The sequence below is a fragment of the Eulemur rufifrons genome, chromosome 21 (assembly GCF_041146395.1).
Source record: "Eulemur rufifrons isolate Redbay chromosome 21, OSU_ERuf_1, whole genome shotgun sequence".
NCBI lineage: Eukaryota > Metazoa > Chordata > Mammalia > Primates > Lemuridae > Eulemur > Eulemur rufifrons.
Window position 1 is genome coordinate 20,660,613 of NC_091003.1, and position 8,418 is coordinate 20,669,030.

The following is an 8,418-nucleotide window of genomic DNA, read 5'->3' on the forward strand; positions in this document are numbered from 1 at the left end:
AATGTGATCCATATGCAAGAAAACAGACCATCAATGAAAATCCATCCAAGACGATCCAGAGGTTGGAACTATCAGACAAGGATCTTAAAGCAGCTATCATAACTGGACATAACAAAAAGGATATTAACAGAAAATATTCATGTAATGAATACAAAGGTAGGAAACAGTGCAGAAAAATAATAACTATGAAAAGAACCAAATGGAAATTTTAGAAGTAAAACAGAGAACATCTGAAATAAAACATTCAATGGATCAACATAATGGCAGACCAGAGAAGCCAAAAGAAAAAGTCAATGAACTGGAAGACAGATTCATAGAAATTACCCAATCTGAAGAAGAGAAAGAAAAAAAATGTTGGGGGAAAAATTGAACAGGGCATCTGAGATATATAGGATACTATCCAAAGATCAAACATGCATATAACCAGAGAGGAAAGAAAGATTGAAGTAGGGAAAAAAATGCTTTAAAAAATAATGGTCCTAATTTTCCCAGATTTGGTGAAAGATATAAATTTACAGATTCAAGAAACTCAGCAAACCATATAAAGGCTAAATACAATATCTAAAATTACTCCACTAAAGAGAAAAAATTGTCAGAATGAGGAAAACAATAGCCAGGACACTTTCGTATCTGTCTAAAAGAAACAAGATTTATACCTAAAAACAGAGGTTGATGGTAGAAAGATGGAAAAAGATATATCATGAAAACAGTAAGCATAGGGAAATTGAAGTGGCTATATCTATATTAACATCCAGCGAAGCCGATGTCAAGACAAAGAACATTACCAGAGATAAAGAGGGACATTTTGTACGGAAAGACATAACAGTCATAAATGTACATGCACCTAATAACAGAGCTTCAAAGTACATGGAGAAAATTGACAGAACAGATATTCTTTTGTACATTCTACAATCAGATTTGAAGATTTTAATACCCTTCCGTCAGCAATTGCCAGAACAACCATATATAAAATCAATAGAGATACAGAAGATCTATCACATCAACCACTTTGACCTAACTGACATTTATAAAACACTACAGCGAACGCTTCCCTGTTTTAAATTTCCCATGGGCTTTAGACAAAAATCTAAATTTGTTACTCTAACCCCCAAAACCCCATTTCTCTCCTCAACCTGATCGTATCTCACAATACCTGCCCCACCCCCACCCCAAGACAACTATGCCACACTGGTCGTCTTTCAGTTTCTCAGACATGCCAAGTTCTTTCGCACCATGTTAGGGGCTCTGTCTTAGCCGTGACTTCAGCCCAAAATTACTTCCTCCTCCCTCTGCTCTCATCTTCAAAAGACTAGCCTCCTTGACACTCAAGTCTCTGTTTAAATGCCACCTCCTCAGACGGTCTTTGACCCATCAATCTAAAGTGGCCACCAAGTCACAATATATCACAGAGTTTTGAGTCTGTTTTGAGTCATTGTATAACAGTTATTACTTCTGGATACATTTCCTGTTTCTTTACTTATTATTTGTACTTTGTTTCTCTCAAACAGAATGTCAGTTCAAAGAGAGCAAGGATTTTGTTCATCCAAACAATGCCTGCACAAGATTGGCCTTTAATACATATTGGTTGAATGAGTGGAAAAAAAAATCTATAGCTGGAACTCTTACTGCTCTGTTACACAGATGCCTACATACCTGAACAACACGTGATAGATATGATAGTTTAGAAAGTGACTGTTCACCTAGTATCCTGTTTGGACTTCATAATCAGACTGTCAAGGAAGCAGGAGATGATGACTAATCTCACTGAATAGGTGAGGTGACTGAAGCTCAGACATTAAGTCCCCATACTGTGAGCTTCTCAGTACAGAGACAGTGTCTTTGCATCTGTAAACTCAGGGTGTGACACAAGGTAGATGCCTCAGGCTTTGCTGAACGACTTGGCCCCATGTCCCACCGCAAGGGAGAGGCACAGCTGCACTAGGTCCCAGCTAGGCCTTCTGCGGAGGAGTCCAGTTACGGTCAAGATAAAAATCCTGATTACACACAGGTAAGCAGCAAGCACAAGGCAAGTGTGACTTGAGCACAGCAGACACAAACAGCGTACGAGTCAGAGGAATAATCCGTCACAGAAGACAGGAACAGCTGCACTAACAGATTTGCTAGAAAATGCGGAGATTTTCCACTTGGGGAAAATTGAAGTCAGGCTTTCGACAAGCCCAGGAGCAGCATTCTAGGCTGGTGAAAGGACTCAGTAAAAAAAGAACAGGCGCAGGTCCAGGGAATGCTGGTTAGTGAGGTTCGCCAACGTGGAAGTTCTAGGTGAGAAGGCAGAGAGAGACAAAGCGGGAAAGGTAGGTAGTGAGTAATGTAGAGATATATGAATGCCAGGATAAGCCATCAGGGCTCTAACACACAGGAAATGGCTAACTGTTAAAAGTTTCGGGATGCAGGAAAGTGGAAATACAATGTACAAAGTGTACGCTTCAAGGAGCTGACAATGTGGTTTTCTACGGATTGAGGGCATAAAATGACCAGAAATTAAAGAAGAATCTGCTAGAATGACAAAACCAAGGGATCGCAGAAGAATCACTGATGACTTACTTCAGTGTTCACAGGCTACACTAATTTACAGAACTGCACTTGAGCCCGAGGGGGACGGCCGCAGAGGAGCTTGCAGCGTCCTCCAGGGCATCAGATTCCTCCTGTGCCAGGAAGAGCGGAGAGAAGAGCTGGGGAGGAAGCCGACAGAGAGAAACACCAATGCCTGAAGTTCAGGGAGAAACGCAGCAGCGGCAGCTACTACCAGTTTTTGAAAGAAAGTGTGAAAAATACCAAGTTTTCACATACAACCATAGACCAGTAAGAAAGGAATATCCCCCAGTTTTCAAATGTGCATAAAGATTACTAATGTGCTTCCCTTGGACCGTTTAAAATGCTTTCTCCTACAGATACATCACACTAATAATAATAGCATATATCATTTCTTAAATACATATATATATATATAATATATATATATTTTTTGAGACAGAGTCTCACTCTGTTGCCCGGGCTAGAGTGCCGTGGCATCAGCCTAGCTCACAGCAACCTCAAACTCCTGGGCTCAAGCAATCCTCCTGCCTCAGCCTCCCGAGTAGCTGGGACTACAGGCATGTGCCACCAAGCCCGGCTAATATTTTCTATATATTTTTAGTTGTCCGGCTAATTTCTTTCTATTTTTAGTAGAGACGGGGTCTCACTCTTGCTCAGTCTGGTCTCGAACTCCTGACCTCAAGCAATCCTCCTGCCTCGGCCTCCCAGAGTGCTAGGATTACAGGCGTCAGCCACCACGCCTGGCCTTAAATATATTTTAATTTAAAGTATTTCCAAATTTCTATTTTAATTTCTTCTTCGACCTATAAATTATTTAGATGTGTATGCATTACCAGGCAGTTAAGAATTTCTTAACTCTGTTATTAAAGTTGAGCTTAATTCTATTGTGGCCAGAGAATATATATACTAGGAGCACTCCTAATATCCTATATCCCTATTAATATTTTGTCTGTTTCTATAAGCTCTCGAAGGGTGTGTGTTATTATCTTCCACTAGAATTATAGATTTGTCTTATTTCTGGCAATTTTTGCTTTACATAGTTTGAAGTTATGTTATTTGTAACATACAGATTTCAGGTTGTGATATCTTTCTGTTGGACTGACCCTTTATCGTTAGGAAGTATCTCTCTTTATTTCAAAGTGGCATTACCGTGCAGTTTATCTGATATTAGTGTAGTTACACCAGCTTTGCTTTGGTTAGTGTTTCTGTTATATATGCTGTTTCCATCCTTCTATTTAAAATATATCTCTTAAAAGCAGTATATAGTAGAGTTTTGGCTCTTTATCCAGTCTGGAAAAACTTTGTCTTTTACTTGGAGTATTTAGTCCACTTATAGTAAATGCAATTATTTAAATAGATTTATAGCTACTATCTTACTCTGTTTTCAATTTGACATACTTATTTTATGTCCGCCTTTTGTTCCTTTTTGGTGCTTAATCTAATATTATTTTATTCAATTTTTCCCTCTTTCAGCTTGTTGGATATATAGTCATGTATCACGTAATGGGAACACATTCTGAGAAATATGCCATTAGGCAATTTTGTCGTTATGTGAACATCATAGAGTGTATTTACACAAACCTAAACAGGATCGCCTGCTACACATCTATGCTGTACAGTGTAGCCTGTCGCTTCTAGGCTGTAAACCTGTACAGCATGTTACTAAATACTGTAGACAATTGTAACACAATGGTTAGTATTTGTATATCTAAACATAGAAAAGGTACAGTAAAAAGACAGTATTATAATCTTATGGAAGTTCTGTCCTATAGTGGTCCATTGTTGACCAAAACATCATTATTCAGTGCATGACTGTACACACTGTTCTTATAATATGCATTTTTCACTCATTACAATCCAGTGCAAACTATGACTTATGCTACTCCCCCCAATAATCCTAGAACCTTACGATACTTTAACTTTTTTCACCTCTCCTGCTTTTTGTGCTATTGTCATACATTTTAATCCCACCTGCATTCTAAGCTCTAGAAACATGACATTACTGTCAACATTCATTTATCTTTTATGCACACAGTTACCCTTCATGATGCTCTGCGTTCTTTCTGCATCTCCATCTGGGAGGGTTTTCCTCCTGCCTGCAGTAGCTCCCTTCAGCATTTCTTGTCATGCAGGTGCCACAACTGATAAATTCCCTCATTTTTGGTTTTCTGAATTTATCTTTATTTCACTTGCACTTTTGAAGGAAGTTTTTTGCTGGGAATGGGATTCTAGCGTTGGCAGTTTTTATCTTTCTCTCTTTTAAAGATAGACATTTCATTGACTTTTTTTTTTTTTTTTAATCATATCTCTTAAGATGTCACAGTCAGCCAAATGGTTGCTCCTTTAAAAGTAATGTGTCTTCCCCACCCCTCACCCCGGCTGTTTTTAAATTTTTTTTTTTTTCTTTGTCATAAGTTTCCATAGTCTTATACTGATGGGCAAAGATATGTTTCCTTTGTATTCATTTTGCTTAGGGTTGTCTAACTTTTGAAACTGTACATAAATGTCTTTCATCACTTTGTAAAATTCTTAATATAAGTCCTCAGATATTGCCTTTGACCCTATCCTCTCTCTTCTCTTCCTGGGACTCTAATTCCACTTGTATTAGACCTTTCGAGCATGTCCTGTATGTCTCTAATGCTCCTACCTATTTCTTTTTCCTATTCTTGTTTCTCTGTGCTTCAGGCTGAGATTATCTACCAACCAGCCTTCCTATTTTGTCTTGGATTGTAAGCAATCTGCTACTGAAACCAACCATTAAGTCCTAATTTCAAATATTGTACTTTCTGTTCTGGAAGGTCTATTTGAGTCTTCATAATAAATTCAAATTATCCTGAAACTAACTCTCCCTCCCTCTATCTTGTCCATATTTTGCTCTATTTTCTTGAACATATTATTCATGGTTATTTTAAAGTAACTGGCAGCTAATTCCAACGTCTGATCCATCTGCTGGTCTGGTCCCACTGCTTTGTTTTGAGTCCCATGATCTTGCCTCTTAGCATGTCTAATGATTCTTTACTTGCATGCTGAACACTTTAGAGTCTTTACATAATGTCATCTTCTACCTGTAAAAAAGACAGAAAGGGCTCTCCTTCTACTCAGCTAAGTAGGTAAGGAGGAGGCTCCTCACCCAAAGAGGGAACGAGCTGGCTGCGTTTGCCATTTTTGCAGGCCCAGTCCGCCTCTGCCCCGACCCTATTTCCAAGGCCTGGCCCTCCGCAAGTTCAATGAACCAGAGTCAGCCCTGCCCTTAGTAAGTCTTTAGCTCAGCTCTTTGGCCTCCAGCCCTGTTCAGCTCCAAAACTCGGCATGTGTCTCCAGAGGATGTACCTCCCTAGCACCCCGAGGGTTTCTCCAGTCTTGTTTCTTTTTTTAACTCCAGCCTCAGAAACCTCTTCTGTCTTTTCCGTCTCCCAGAAGCAGCCAAGCCTGGGGTCGCCTCTGCTGGCTGCAGCTGGAAGCAGCAGCCGCCCGGGTGGAAAGTGGCTGTGGGTCTTCAGTGCCACCGGCCGTGCCCTCTGGGGCTTTCGTCTCCTGCCCTCATGGGGCTATGTTTCCTAAGCACTGTGAGGCTGTGGGAGATTTCAATGTGCCTTCTAGAAGCTTCTGGCTCTCTTCAGCCCCACTGCAAACCTCCGATTGCACCAGATGCCTTGTGGGGAAAATCAATCGTGTATTTGAGTGCCTAAGTCTCCAATCTGCCATTCCAGCGTGACCAGAACACCTTGGCTGGTTTCCCGTTCAAACCTAGCAGCCATCCCCTGTCTCAGCACACACCTCCAGCGTCAGCTCGTGTCCACAGAAAACGAAACGGCTGGCAGTCCCCAGCAGGCCACCCAGTGACTCTCCCTTCTCTGGGATTTTAGTCCAGCTGTCCCTCATTCCTTCAGTGGCACTCTGACGCTCTTGAGGATATGATTTTTATCACACGCTCAGCTTTCTGTAGACGGGCTGCTAGCATCTTTGATAAACGCGATGCTGTATTTTGTGCTACTTGATTACCTTGGATGAATTTCTAAATATTTGTAAGACATTTAGAAGTCTTAATATTTTCCAAAGTACAGTTTAAATATGCTTTTGAAATAAAAGCATCAGTAAAACGGTGACTTCTTACCTCTTCATAAAACTTCACCTGAGGTACAGCTTCATTAATTTCATTCAAACAAAAATCTTTAAATAGCAAGAAACCTAAAGGAAAAGAATGAAAAAATTTCAGGGTGGGCAGTAAATTGAAATTTTATCCCACCCGGTGTTGTCAAAGTGTTGTGTTTATTATATACACCTCTTCCTCCCCTACCTTTTAAAGAAATGGATTTCAATAAGCTAATTATTAATATGCTGTAGAAGGACACAGTCCAGGTAAAAGAGCAGCGCATACCTGACTCCTGGCTTCGGGGTTTCTTCTCCACTCACACACCCCTCCCACCTTCTAAGAAGCCATGGGCCAGCGGTCACCCCACTGGCACACGCGTCACTACAGTGAGCAAAATAGCAACCGAAGAAATAAGAGGTACAGGTAGTGTGGAAATGTTGGTAAGAGTCACCATGGAGCTAATAAATATTATGCCCTTAGAAACAGGGCTGAACTCCCCCAAAAGACAGAAATCTCACAACCTTGCTGGCCCTTTCTCTTCACTACTCAACTCACTACTTCCAAGTCCCCACCAATACCTGGCGCCAGGGCAGATTCCCCATTCCCAGGGCATCCTTGGTGCCTTTGCAACCCCATGCCTCACCTTTAAACCATCAGTGCCGTGTGCCTGGACTACCAGCCCCTTCCCTACACCTCAATAACTCCTAACATAACCTTCCCAATTGGATTCAAGAGCCGCCTTTGCTCTGAAGTCCCCTCTAGTCAGATAGATTCGATTTCACAGTGCCTGGGCCTGGTACACAGCAGGAGGTCAATAAGTGTTTGTTAAAGCGCTGTTCTGTTTATACGGTTTATTTCCAAACGTGTCTCTGTCAAAATATTTACCACACTTGAATTCATGATTTATAAGGCTCCCACCCCATTTTGAAAACCTAGTCCCCAGTTTAATGCCTGCCATGGTCAAGCCCAGATGAGCAAATGAAGTTGAATAAAACAAGCTGATACCAGGCTGAAGGTAGAGATACTTGTAGATTATAAAAGCCCCAAAAGTCAAAGCAATTAAAGGAAGTCATGGAAGGGAACTGAAGAAAGACTCACAAAAAGTCTAAAATGTAGGGAGGAGGAGGAGGAGGGGGAGGAGGGGGGGAAGGGGGAGGAGGAGGAGGGGGAGGAGGAGGAGGAGGAGGACCACCAGAATTCCCCAGGGAGGACAGAGAAAAAGGAAGCAGCTTTGACCAGATTTTAACTAATGTTTGTATAAGAATCTTGAACTTGTCGGTTTCTCCTCCGTAAGTTCCCCAGGAATTTGGGGAGGAACATGACCTTTGAAAATGGTAAATGTCCACTGATTCAAACTAGAAGAACATGACTGAGACTAGTAATTAAACAGGCAAGGCCAGACTTCACCCGGGTCAGGTGCAGCCAAGCTCCTCCTGCGCAGGAACTGCAGTGACAGGGACGCCACACACGAGGCAGGAGGAAATGCAAGCAGCAGACACACAGGAAGGAGACCATCTCTACCTATCTGCATATTAGTATTCGCATTTTAAATAAGAGTAACGGGTGTGTCTCCATTTTCATTCATTTCAACATGATTCCTATTCCCCTTGTCATTGCTTTTTTGGCCCAGGAATCATTCAGAAATGTGTAGCTTGATTTCCAAAAATTTGGGGCTTTTTCCAGGTATTTTTCAGGTATTGATTTCTGTTTAACTCTGTTGTGGTCAAAGAACATGCTCGTGTGGTTAGATAACACACTTGATACGATTTTAA